Raw genomic sequence first — 13,768 nt, 5'->3', positions numbered from 1 at the left:
CTGTTCATGCATAAATGGAACTTGAGGCAGAAGGAGCACTGGGTGAAAACAGAGACCTGGGAGCTAGTCTTATTTCTGCCACTAGCTGTGGGAAACTGACTGAACCTTTTAAACTTTGTGGACTTCAGTCATTTCTAAGCAGAGCAATTTGAACACCCTGCTATCTTGTTGTCCTTATTCATCTAGCATTTTGTAATTCTCAATACCAGCTATGTCTCTTTGATAGTTATGATCCAAGTGACTGAAGGAAATGGAAGTGACTCATCTGGAATACACTTAATCTGTCTGCATGAAGAATGCAGGACATAGATACCTCAAATATGAGACTGATTCAGCATTCAGTATAATTGAAAAGGAAAATTCCACGTCCTACAGAGAAACAATTTGTTCAGTTCAGCAATCCAGTGAGTTTCAGGAATTAAATGTCAAACTTGTTGCTCAGCTCCATAAATGTAAGGTCCTTTAATGATTAAATATTGCTTTATTTTTACTGAAATAAAATGAACATTTGGGTGTCATCATCCACAAAAATGCTGGATATCTGACCAAACTCCTGGCCTTAGGATCAGAGGTCACTGGGCCAGTCACCACCTTTGTGTGTCTTAGTTTATTTATGTGAAATGACATGGCTGAGTAAGATGAGCTTTAATGTCCATTCTAGCTTTGTCTCCAATGGTACTAATGATCCCAAGTTTAAAATTATAGATTGCCTTTTTGACTTTTTTCTACCCAGATATTTCCTACAAAGGGAAATGAAATCAGTGTGCAAGAGGATTGTCTACCCTTGAAAAAGGAATATGGAGTGAGCTAAGGAGGGTAAAATGTGTTCCATGATTAGATAGTAAGGTTGATATTACAATTGTTTCTAACCTTGGTATATGTCCAGGTCCACACTATGGCCTCCTCGTTAATGGTGAAATTTTGACCAGGCTGAGCCTTGGGGTTGAACTGTCCGACTTTCACCAGAGCTTGAACATCATTTTGGAAAATTACGTAGTTGACAATTTTATACTGAGCCTCAGGGTTTCTATTCTCATCCACAAATCCCTGTTCACCTGCAGTGTTGTTAAAACTCCATTGTCTTTAGAAATGAGAGGAACTATAAGAGAAGAGAAACTGAGGTCAGTAATCTCCCAGAATGAAGACCTGTGAGTTGTTCAGGAAGTCAGTCCATAGTCACTAAGATTCAATTAAGTGCCTATAATATATTGCACATTATGTGAAGAAATTGAGATACAAAAGGACTTAAAATCAGCCTGTATTCTCAACGGCCTTATATTCCAATTGGAGAGAGAACATACCTAAATAAAAACAGATGTAGTTCCTATAAGCCTTTTCCAAACTCCCATCCTTGCATGTGTGTCAAGTTCTTAAGAAGACTACCTCTTCCCCTCAAGCTTCCAGGCAGGTTACTGAGGAGCTGTTGGTTTCTCTCTCCACTGCCATTAGTTCAAGCCTTCCCAAAGGTAACCACCAGCGATTAATGTCCCATTACACTTATTAACATCAGTTAACTTTTACAAAAGGGAATTTTTCAGTTATAATAGGAATAGCTGTTACACAGCATTACCCCCTGAAATAGGTGTGGGGTTGTGTTTTCCCATTTATCACTTCTATCCTTAGGAAGAGTGCATTGATTCTTAAAGCGTTTGCCTCCTCCTCACACTGGCATTGTTCTGTCCTACTGCAGTCAAGTGACCACTATCATTACCTCTGGAAAGGTCTAGTCAATGTACTGCCCTATTGCTCCACACACTGCTCCTGTGAGTTCTCAGAACAAAAGGGCTCAGACTTTGTTGATTTTTTTAATTAAGCCACCATGTCTTACTTACCTCCTCAGTCCTCTCTGCATCCATTAGAGTTCCATTACACTACCCCATATTACTAAATTAGTTCCTTTCTGTCAGTACAAACTCCTGCTTTAAGTCCATCAAACTGCAGATCTCACTTACCTATTATGATAGCCAGCTGGATCCTAAGGATGCTCGACAACAAGAGGTCCCTGCCCAAGCACCACCTAATGGCTCTCGTTTGGGCCTTCTCAGCTCAAAGTGAATGTAAATAGTAATAGTTTTTCTTTTGGCCAACAACACTGAGGGCCTTCTCCTCCCAGTTTGATTTTTTTTTATTAAAGGGGTCATCCACCGACTGAATTTGCATTACCTCACTCAAAATGAGAACCTGAAAAGAGATTAGCCTAACAGGGCCAAGGTCTCCTATTGCATCCTGGGCCGACTACAGGATTCCTGATGAATATCTGGGCACTGGGCTCAGATGGTTCTGAAGGAAAAAGTGAGGCTGGTGACCTTGCACAACCCTCCCTCCCTCAAATCAAAGTCAGTTGCAAGTCATGTCATCACCCCTCTGATGTCATGATCTTCAAGATCAAAGGACAAGCACAATAATAACAAGGATATTGGCAAGAATATATGTTCTTAGTAGCAATCATCAGAACTACTTGGTACTGCTAAAGAAATACAGTGGTGGATCAGGGGAATAGGTTAGGTACACAAGACACAGTAGTCAATGACTACAGTAATCTACTGTTTGATAAACCCAGAGACCCCAGCTTCTGAGATAAGAACTCACTATTTCGCAAAAACCACTGGGAAAACTGGAAAAGAGTATGGCAGAAAGTAGGCATAGACCAAAATCTTATACCATACACCAAAATAAAGTCAAAATGGGTACACGATTTCAATGTAAAGGCTGATATGATAATCAAACTGGGAGAGCAAGGAACAGTTTACTTGTGAGATTTGTGGAAGACAGAAGAATTGATGAACAAAGAAGAGATCAAGAACATTATAAAATACAAAATGGAAAATTTTGATTACATTAAATTCAAAAGTTTTTGCACAAACAAAATCAATGCAACCAAGATTAGAAGGGAAACAGAAAATTGGGAAAGAATTTTTACAACCAGTGTCTTTGATAAGGGCCTCATTTCTAAAATATATGGAGAAATGAGTGAAATGTATAAGAATACAAGTCATTCTCCAATTGATAAATGGTCAAAGGATATGAACAGTTTTCAGATGAAGAAATTAAAATTACTGGTAATCATATGAAAAAAATGCTCTAAATTACTATTGATTAGAGAAATGTGAATCCAAACAGCTCTGAGGTACCACATCTATCAGTTTGACTAACATGACAAATAGGAAAATGATAAATATTAGAGAAGATGTGGTGAAATTGGTACACTAATGCATTGTTAGTAGAGTTGTGAAATGACCCAACAATTTTGGAGAACAATTTGGAAATCTGCCCAAAGTGCTATAAAAATGTGCATACCCTTTGACTCAACAATACCATTTCTAGGGCTATGTCCGAAAGAGATCACAAAAATGGGGAAAAGACCCACATGTAGAAAAATATTTACAGTAGCTCTTTCTGTGGTGGCCAAGAATTGGAAATTGAGGGGATGTCCATCATTTGGGGAATGAATGAACAAGTTGTGGCATATGAATGCAATTGCATGCTACTGCATTATAAGAAATGATGAGCAAGTGGACTTCAGAAAAACTTAGAAAGTCTTGTATGGACTGATGCTGTTTGTAGTCAGCAGAACCAGGAGAGTGTTCTGCACAGTAATAGCCATATTTTGCAATGACTAACTTTGATAGACTTAGCACTTCTCAGCAACACAAGCATCAAGTGTCATGATGGAAAGTGCTATCCACATGTAGAGAAAGAACTATGGAGTCTGAATGCAGATGGAAGCAGACTATTTGCTCTTTTTTTTCTTTTGTTTTGTTCCTTCTTTCTTGTGGTTCCTCATATTGGTTCTAATTCTCCTTTACAACATGACTAATGTGGAAATACTTTTAATAGGAATGTATAGATGGAACCTATATCAGCTTGCACACTCTCTTGGAGAGGGAGAGGGGGAGAAAATGTAAAACTCAATAGCTTATGGAAGTGATTGTTGAAAATTAAAAATAAATTAATTTAAAAGAAAGAATATATATTCTTTAGAAAAAGACAATTATCAGCCTCAAATAGAGTTGTAATTCTGGAATTTCAGTCACTGAGATAATGTAGGGGAGGGAAAAACTTTTCAGTATATTAGGATCATCTAACTCATCTGCAAACTCATTTTCATCCCTTCACACTAAGGACTATATTGTCTCTATCCAAACACAAACTCAAATAAAATAGTATAACACTCTATAGAGATGTTGAGCTCAAAGTTGATTTCTTCCAAATTAACTGGGTTGATTCAGATTTTAAAATTCCTTTATATTTTGCTGAATGATGTAGATTAAAAAATGACTCCATTTTCATTCTTCTCAGCTATGGGATATTGCTGGAGTTGAAGCAAATATCTTCTACTTTTGTTAAACATGGTTCAGTCACTTCTTGGTAGGGTTAGGGGTTTAGCCCAAGCATGCAGCCATAACTGATTGCTACTCTAGAAACATAGCATGTGGACTTCTGTCCTCCCTTAAGAAACAAAACTTAAACTGAAGTGAGCAAAGAGATGTTTATTTATTTATGGTCCTTGCAAGAAGCAGGTGTGTAATACCCCCCCCAAAAAAAGGGGCACACACCAACAGATGCCAGAGCAAGCCTTTTATGCAGCCAGTTCGGTCTCATCCTTGCCTTCAGAGCCGAAACTGGTCCCTGCTCTTCTGAGTTACAATCTTCGTGATACTCCCACTTCATAACGTGTCCCTCCTCCTACTAATACATGAAATGTGCCTTGTCCTGTGCTATTGCTCCCCTCTGGGCAGAGAAGTTAGTATTCATGAGTCCATTATGCATGCACACTCTAAGTAAAGCTTAACCTTTGTCCTACTTCCAGACTCTTTAACCAAACAGCTAATTTCTTACCTTTTTAGCCAGTTCTGAAACCTCTGACCTAGAGCTACATTTTCTCTCAATTTCCTTATATGGAAATATTATTGCTTCCTACCTCTCAAATACTTGTTCATTTCTGGGATATTTATGCGTTCATTGTTCATCCTCGGGTCTCTAGATAAAATCTGCTCCAGCTGATTTTGTTGCTGCACTTATTTTGGGAAGTTCTTGGAATGAGACATTTTCTAACTACATCCCATAGTTTATTTCCTGAACAGGATGGAGAATCATCTCAGTGCATTCTGCCATACTTGGACCAATTATGAGCCTAGACCTTTCATCTGAGGCAGTGTGATATGGTGGACAAAGTGCTGAACATCAGATCAGAAAGTCTCAAGTTGATGTCTCTCTCAGACACTAGCTCTGTCACCTGGGCAACCTTTTCCACCTTTCTCTGTCTCACTTACCTCATCTAGATCATCAGAATAATAATAGCAACTGACTCTCATGGTTCTAGTGAGGATGAAAGGCAAGAACGCATTGGAAGTGCCTTGAATTCCTTGATGTGCTACACAAATGCTGGTCACTAGAATTTTTGAGTCACAAAATTTGGTAAGGGAATAAGGAAGCTAGAGATGGTCCAGAAAAGGACAATCACGCTTGTAGGGTCTATTGAAACCTTGAAATGCAAGAGTGATTGAGATAGAAGTGGGACTGTTTATTCCAAGAAGAGAAGATTTAGAGGAGTCATGATGACTGTCTTTTCAGGTATTTTATAAGGACTTTCATGAGGAAGAAGAAGTTCTCCACCCCTGGAAGAGGGAAATACATGAGAGTAAGCCCTATGACGCAGTGGCAGAAAGTCTCTAGAGGGCAGAGCCCAGAACACATACATTAGAAATTTAACAGCATGACAAATACAGAAGAAAAAAGATAATTACTGGCATCATAAATGAGAGGAGGATCTAGATCTAATAGAAAGAGATGAATAATAAGAAATTTTTTTTGAAAAAAGGCCATAAATGACCTCTAGTCTTAGAGATTTAACAGTTTTAAAAATATTTTTGATGAGGCCTTTATCTGACAAACTGACTATAAAAGTTTTTTCCCCAATTTTCTGCTTTCCTTCTGATCTTTTTTGCAGATCTGATGTTATATGTAGAGAACCTATCTAACTTTGCTCTCTAAATGCCACCTGCACCGAGTGCTAGCAAAGGGTCCCTTGTGATCTCTAAAGAGTTGTCTTTCCCCCTTATTGTCACTAGGCTTCAAACTTCAAGTGGATGTCTTTGCAGCTGCTGCTGTCATCCCACTTTCAAGGCCAGCCTCTGATGCTAGTGCTGCTGCTGCTGCATGTGCTCTGGGAAAACCCCCACCACAGTGTCATAGCCTTCTCTTGCTGATCTGCAAAATTTGTCTTGGGCTGGAAAATGTCTCACTCACATTTTGTTGGCTCTTCCACTCCAAAATTTGAAATAAGGTGTTATTTAAAAGTCGTTTGAAGGGGAATGTTGGGGGCGTTCATCTGGGTTGCTGCTTCTATTCTACCATCTTGCTACAGTATCAGCTAACTTTTTTTTAAATAAAGAAGAAAAGCAAATTACCAGTCTCAAAAAATGAAAAGGGCAATTTCACCACCAATGAAGAAAAACATTTAAAACAACTATTCAAAAATTTTAAACAATTATATGCCACAATCTAACAATCTAAATGAACTAGATGAACATTTTAAAAACTTAAAAATTTTCCAAAACAGAAAGATAAACTTACACAACTCAATCTGAGAAAAAGCATTTGAACAAGCCATGAAGGATGTCCCTGAGAGAAAAACTATAGGACCAGATGGATTTACAAGTGAATTTTTATCAAAAATTTAAGGAATAATTAATTTCAGTATTATACAAATTGTTTGGAAAAATAGGTTTTAAAAAACTAGTCCCATAAAATTATGACGCAAATATGGTTTTGATACCTAAGCCAAAGAGAACAAAAACCAAGAAAGAAAATTGTAGGCCTGTTTTCTAATGAATATTAATGAAAATTTTTAAATAAAATACTAGTAAGATTGTTGTTTTCTGCTGAAAGTGGACCAACATGACATCACTATGTCTGGCTGTGGCTAATTAGAGCAACATAAGTTTGAAAGGTTCTATCACAGATCAGGTATACAATAGTTCATATGAACATTTGAAGTGGAGGTGTCTTTAAATTTGCACATACCATCTTTCCTTTGTACCACCGCAATTGCCAATCATACTTTCTTCAGAGAGCACAATGCATTCTTTGATGTTGCCATCCCATGCTGGGCAGCCTTAAGCAGATGTCTCCCCTGTCTCACAATCAATACCAGTGTTCTTCAGAGAGACCCTGAGAGTGTCCTTGTATGGCTCCATGTGAGTCTTCTTCCCTCTCCCAAACCCTTCCTTCTTTTCAACTTCCCTATTACAGTTGAGAGTACCACTTTATTCCCAATCACCCGGGCCTGAAGTATTATCCTTAACTCCTCACTCATTCTCACCCTCTCATATCCAATCTATTACCAAATATTGATGATATAACTTCATGTCTATTACTTGCCATCATCTCTCTGCATCCATTGCCACAACTCTGTTTCATGCCCTCAACACTGCCTACCTGGACTCTTCCAATAGTGTGATGGGTGGTCTGCCTTCCATAAGTTTCTTCCCACTATAGATATTTCTGACTAATTCTCTCTGCACTCAGCTGTCAAAGGAATTTTCCTAGATTTCAAATCTGATCTTATAAATAGCTATTACATTAATTCACATGATTACAAACTGCAGCATCAAGTATGAAATCCTCTGTTTTACTCCAGAGTCCTCCACAACCTGCCCCCTACTTTCCAAAAATATATTCCAGCATCCAGTGACACTGGCATCCTCATTTTTTTCTCAAAAAAAAAAGACACTTCATCTCTTAGCTTTAGGCCTTCCCATTATCTTTTATGCCTGGAGTATTGTTGCTCCACATCTATGCTTCCTGGATTTTCTGGATTCTTTCAAGTCGAAGCTAAAACTCCACCTTCTGTAGGGGGCACTTCATAATCACCCTGAATTTAATGCATTCCCTCTGTTGATTATTTCAAGTCTATGTTGTATGTATCTTAGTTATACACAGTTCTTTGCAAGTAATATCCACCATTGGGCTAAAATACTAGAAATCAGAGACTATTTTAACCTCTCTTCTTATCCCAGGCCCTTAACACAGTACCTGACTCATAGCAGGCACTTAATAAGTTATTGTTGGCTGAATGATTCCTAACTGAAATACTCTTTGAGGATCCCAGCCTATGCAAACTCTGGTCAGACTTCCATTGCCTGGCAATGGAAAACACACAATTTTAAAGGAATATTACTTGCCACGGATGAGGAACCCAGCTTTCTTCTTCTACCATGGATCCTTTTTCTAATTTCATCAGGAACATTTCATGGCAGGTCCAAGCCACAGCATAAACACCATTGTAGATGGTGTAACTTCAGTCAGACATGGTCATGTCAAAGTAAAGTAATGACAAAGTCTCCAAAAGAGGCATTTAGTGGACTTCTTTTTGTTTTAGGTTTTCAGGGTCATCTGTACATCTGAATGTTGAGGGCCAGAATTTTTTCAATAAAATGTCCTCTAAGTACTTAGCAGGGCTCACTGTCCTGAGAAAAGCCTTAAAACCAGGAACTTCACTTGTGAGGTGTGAAAATTTAAGTGCCCCATGGAAATTATAACCACCGAAATAACTGGGTCTCATGGTAATGTCCCAGTGAGAAGTGGTGACCCACACCTTGTAATTTGCAAGAAAAGGAAATTGTGAATATCTCAAGATCATTAATGAATCTCTGTCACCATGAATGAAAATCACTCGGGTTGGTGATGCCATGACCCTGGGCATGAATGCCATGTGTGATTCTGTGTGTCTTCTCTCACTAACACGGATCATCTCTGTGAAGGGCACACAGACACCATTATTTGCCATCTCCCATGTCAGTTCCTGAAGGAATTCCTCACCTCTCAGATATTAAACTGTCACCAGACCAACCCATGTCCACTCAAAGTGAGTCATTAATCTGACCAGACCTTTATGTAGGGAAGAGTCCCTGGGGCCATTTGGTCAAGAGAAGGAAACTGCACCTTGTCACTCAGGATGGGATCAAATGGCCCAAAGGTAATCTGGATGTGAAAGAAATGGGAAACTGCAATATAAGAATCTGATCGTGATGTAACTGTAAATGTGGGATTGAAACCAATCAACTGAATTTTAGATTTGATATTTTAATTAGGTCAGACTATGTCTCAATCAAAACATTAGACTAATTGTGAATTATCTTTGACATCATTGAAATGAAATAAGGCTAAACAGGAAATCTATTTTGATAGCTTGGGGGAATGGGTTCATGCCTCTAGAGATCATCTATAGGTTGTCAGTGGAGCTCAGAGGAGAAAGTAATTCCAGAAATTGTAGTAGACAGATTGTCAGCAAACCTCTGCAATGCAAAACCAAAAATGAGCCATAGAAAAAGAGACGGAAATCAAGGAGAGTCATAGGCTCTCACACTGTGGGAAATGCCAAGGAAATATTGGCTCTTTTGGCTGCTTCCCCTTCATGTACCTGTCTATCCAGAGACCTATAATATAATCTGTTGTTTCATCATCCAAACATTTTCAGTAAGCCTAAATTTTCTTCAACCATAAAGAGACCAGAAGTTAACTCGATTTAAATATAAATGTAATGTTAGGCAACTTACTTCTACATATCAATTTTTTTTTCAAACTGGGGACTATTTTCTATTTTAACTGGCTTATCATAGCTGTTAATAAAACTCAAAAAATGAAAAGAAAGGAACCACAGGAACATTTATTTAAACAGACCAATTATTTTAGTGGTGTAAAAATTAAGTGTGTCAAAGTCCCTATTCTGCCCATGTCATTCTTTCCTTATTAAGAGAAAGGCTGCAGATTCAGAACACACTGAATTACCAAATGCATTTTGTTTTCCCCAGACCTTTGCATTTATTCATTTCTCTGAGCTATCTAAAAGACAACTGTGTGTTGAAGGAAAATTTGATTTTTCTGTTTTATCTGCCTCATAACATGTGCTTTACATCTGCAGCCCAAATGGCACTGAGAATATATTCCTACTTCTTGCCCTGGTTTTTCTGCTATGGTAGATTCCCAGGCTAAAATTGTTGTGCTTTACTTGTAGTGGGTATGATATATATATATATATATATATATATATATATATATATATATATATATGCAAAAAAACCCCAAAATTGAACACCATGTGCACGTGTATTTGTGCTTGCATGTGTGTGTGTGTATGTTCATGAGACAAAAAGCAAATTTGCAGTGTTTAAATGTTGAACTAGAACAGCTAGATGGCACAGTGGGTACAATGCCAGGTCAAGAGTCTGGAAGACCTGAGTACAAATCCAACCTCAAGCACTTACTAGCTGTGTGATCCTGGGCAAGTCATTTAACCTTGTTGGACATAGTTTCCACATCTGTAAACTGAGCTGGAGAAGGAAATGGCAAACCACTCTAGTATCTTTAGCAAGAAAACTCAAAATAGGGTCATGAAGAGTCAGTCATGAATGAAATGAATGAAAACCAAGGTGTTGCACTCAGTGTGGTCCAGGCTGGCAGTTTTTCTCATCGACAGTGGAACACAGATTTTTCCTTAATAAGACATTTAGAAAAAAGTCCATACATGAAGATGTGAGACTAATATAAATAGCATCACTGTGATTCTGAAAGTGGTAGCTTATGCATTCATGTTCAGATCTCGTATGCCGAAACACAAAATATTAAGCCAGCTTTTTAAGAGAGCCATGACTAACTGGGCAAGGGTTAAAGTTCACATTCAGTTCAAAAGTTCCTTACCCCCCAAAATTGATTCACAATGTATTGACACTTACTGAACTTGAAAAACTAGAATTTTGCATCAAGCAAAAAGAACTCAAGTTAACTAAAGCTAGACATAAATGTAAAGTTAGCCACTTTTCCTTGGAATTTTCGTAGATTGAGCCTTGTTAAAATTGTCACTGAATTCACAATATTTTATCTAAATAAACTCCCTAAAGCTGAATAAGAAGAAATCACATGTCCATTAGTGTTTGTTTCAAGAAAGAGTGTGGATTTCAGGATACTTTCATTGTTATGGGAAAAAAATTAATTTCTTCAGACCTTCAAATTTGTCTCTTTTTCTCAGACAGCTAAGAAAACTTTTACTTTAGGGTGAAAGTCTTTAATTCTTCTGTTATTTTGGCTTTCATGAGAGTATTTCCACTGTGCTCAAAGACACCTGGTTATGTTACTACTTCTTATAATAGTTCTTACGGAAGGATTGATTGTCAGACTATTATGATTTTGTCTTATTGTTAAGAGTAATCATGTTTAGATGTAAAAAAAACTTGGTGTGTCTTTATGGTTTGATGAGGCTAAGATCATGATTAATAATATCTATGTTTGCTTTCTTTAGATGCTGTGCTTAGTCCCACAGTCCCGTGATTTTTTCATTGAAATTACAATATGCCTTATTCAAAGACACTTGGGAATAATGTCAATGTAGAAATGTGGAGTGTGCTGAAATTCTGTGGTTATGATGCTTCACACGTTACTTTCCCTGTATGTACTCAGACTGTGTGTACTTGAGCACCAAATATTAAACCAACGATTTAAGAAATCCATGAGTATCTGGACACCGGACAATGATTCCATCTTGTGTTCAATTTCAAAGTTACATTCCACTACAACAAGCATGTCATGTTGTGTTGGACCTTTACTGAGCTTGAGAAATCAGGTTATTACCATTAGAAAACACAATTTTTTTCTAATTTCCAACAGATATCATTAAACTCTGAACATTGTAGATTCCACAGTGAATGCTAGTATCTCTCAGGTAATAACTACACCCCATAATGATTCATGTATGCATTCAAATATGTATATATATAATCATTTGGATTGGTATAGAGATGGTTTGTGCTCATCTTAAAAAGAATATTGTGATCACTGAGAAACAGTAAACGTTCACTAGTAATAAATCATGTCCAAATAACCTCTCCTGTCTTTAAAAATAACATTATCTGACTACTGGATTAGTGAAATGTAATAGATGTAGTTTATCTTGACTTCAGCAAACATTTCCTAAAGTTTTTCATAATATTCTTGTTGGGGAAATGATGGAATAAGGTGGATTGATGTGGGTACCCTGTACTTTTACTGTTGGGTGGACAATCATATTTAACATCTGTTGGCTGTTTGATGAAGATAAGCCTGGAAGATGATATCTACAGAGGCCCACAGAGCTTCCTCATTGCACTTGCCCTATCAATATGTTAATTCATGGCTTGTATAAAGGCACAGATAAAGGGAAAATCATGATCAAAATGTCATTCCCAAACTAGGTTTACTAGCAAGGATTATTAAAATAAAACTTAAAATGGAAGAATTTCATATTGTGTAGGAAAAATATTTAAAGGAAAAAAGTAATTAAAGCAGAACCAATTGGGCAGAAGGAGAGAGAATCTATATTTATTAACTGTATTTATTAGTGGTTTATGGGGAAAACCCTTTGGATATTTTACTTGACTACAATGTTGTAAAATAAAGACATAAAAGACATTTTAATTTAATTCCTCTAAATCTTTAGACAACTGGATTTAACAATTTCATTGTTTTGTGAATCTGAGAGGCACTCTAGTATAAAGGATAGAAAGATGGCCTTAGAATCAGAGAGACCCGGGATAATGGCTCACTTTTGACATATAATCATGACATGACTCTGGCTAAACTGCTTAATCTGTCAGTGATAGTCAGCTCTCGAGGACTTTAAATCGAATAATAGTTGCCTTCCTGCCTTGGTAGAGTCCCCCACCTCCCCAAGGGACATTCTCTATAAGAATGAAATCCCTAGTATGGCCTCACAAAATACCTCAGTTCTACATCTACAGTATAAATTTCAGTTCCAGATTTGAGAAAGACTTCAACAAAATAGAATGTGTACAGGGGTGAGCAACACAGAAGTGGGGCAGACTTAAATCCCTTTAATATCATAAATTGTGCATTGCCTGAGAATCTTTAATCCTGTGAAAAGAAGGTTTTGGCAAGAAATAATGGCTGTCCACAAGTATCAAATAGATTGCTACATGAAAGAGGCCCTACACTTGTTCTGCATAATATTAGATGGCAGGACTAGGAGGAAATAGTGGAAGCTACATGGAGGCAGATTTACTACAAAACTTCATTATGAACATAATCAAAATTAGCTGTGTAGAGCAGTGGAAAGTTTGCCTGAAAAAGAATGGAAGTACACATTCCAAAAAGGATCAAGGAATGCCTGAATGACTATATGATGGATTAATATAGTAGGTCATTGAGGTAAAAAACGTTTATTAAGAGCCTCCTATATGTGAAATACTGAGGATGTAAAAAGAATCAAAAGACAGTCTCTGCCCTAGAGAAGCTCATAGATGAATGGTGGAGACATGAAGAAAACAAATATATACAAGCAAGCTATACACAAGACACATAGGAAACAATTAAAAAGGAAAAGCTCTGGAGTCAAAAGGGGTTGGGGAAGACTTCCTATAGAAAGTGTTTTGTGGTTGGTACTTGAAGGAAGCCAGTAAGCAGAGATGACAATGCACTTCCAGATAGGTGAGACAACCAGCCAGAGAAAATGCCTGGAGAGAAGATAAGGAGTGTCTTCATCATGGAACACAAAGAAACCCAGTGTCACTGGATTGAAGAGTATTTGACAGGGAGTAAGGTATAAGAGGACTGGAAAAGTACTAGAAAGGGCTAGGTTATGAAAGACTTTGAAAGGCAAACAGAGGATTTTGGATTTCATCCTGGAGGTGATATGGAGCCACTGCAGTTTGCAGAGTAGATGGATAACATTGGAAAACTACGTTTTGGGAAAATGACCTTGGTGGCTAAATGGATG

At 37.5% G+C, this 13,768-nt stretch overlaps 1 pseudogene; it reads right to left on the bottom strand.

The window, feature by feature from the left end:
* The window catches only part of LOC110202551 (vomeronasal type-2 receptor 26-like), a 38,319-nt pseudogene that overhangs the window by 3,583 nt on the left and 20,968 nt on the right, over window positions 1–13,768 (bottom strand).

The sequence above is a fragment of the Phascolarctos cinereus genome, unplaced genomic scaffold, assembly GCF_003287225.1.
Source record: "Phascolarctos cinereus isolate Bilbo 61053 unplaced genomic scaffold, phaCin_HiC Scaffold_4;HRSCAF=312, whole genome shotgun sequence".
Classification (NCBI taxonomy): Eukaryota; Metazoa; Chordata; class Mammalia; order Diprotodontia; family Phascolarctidae; genus Phascolarctos; species Phascolarctos cinereus.
Note: the sequence above shows the minus strand (reverse complement) of the source record. Positions and strands in the feature narration are given on the sequence as shown.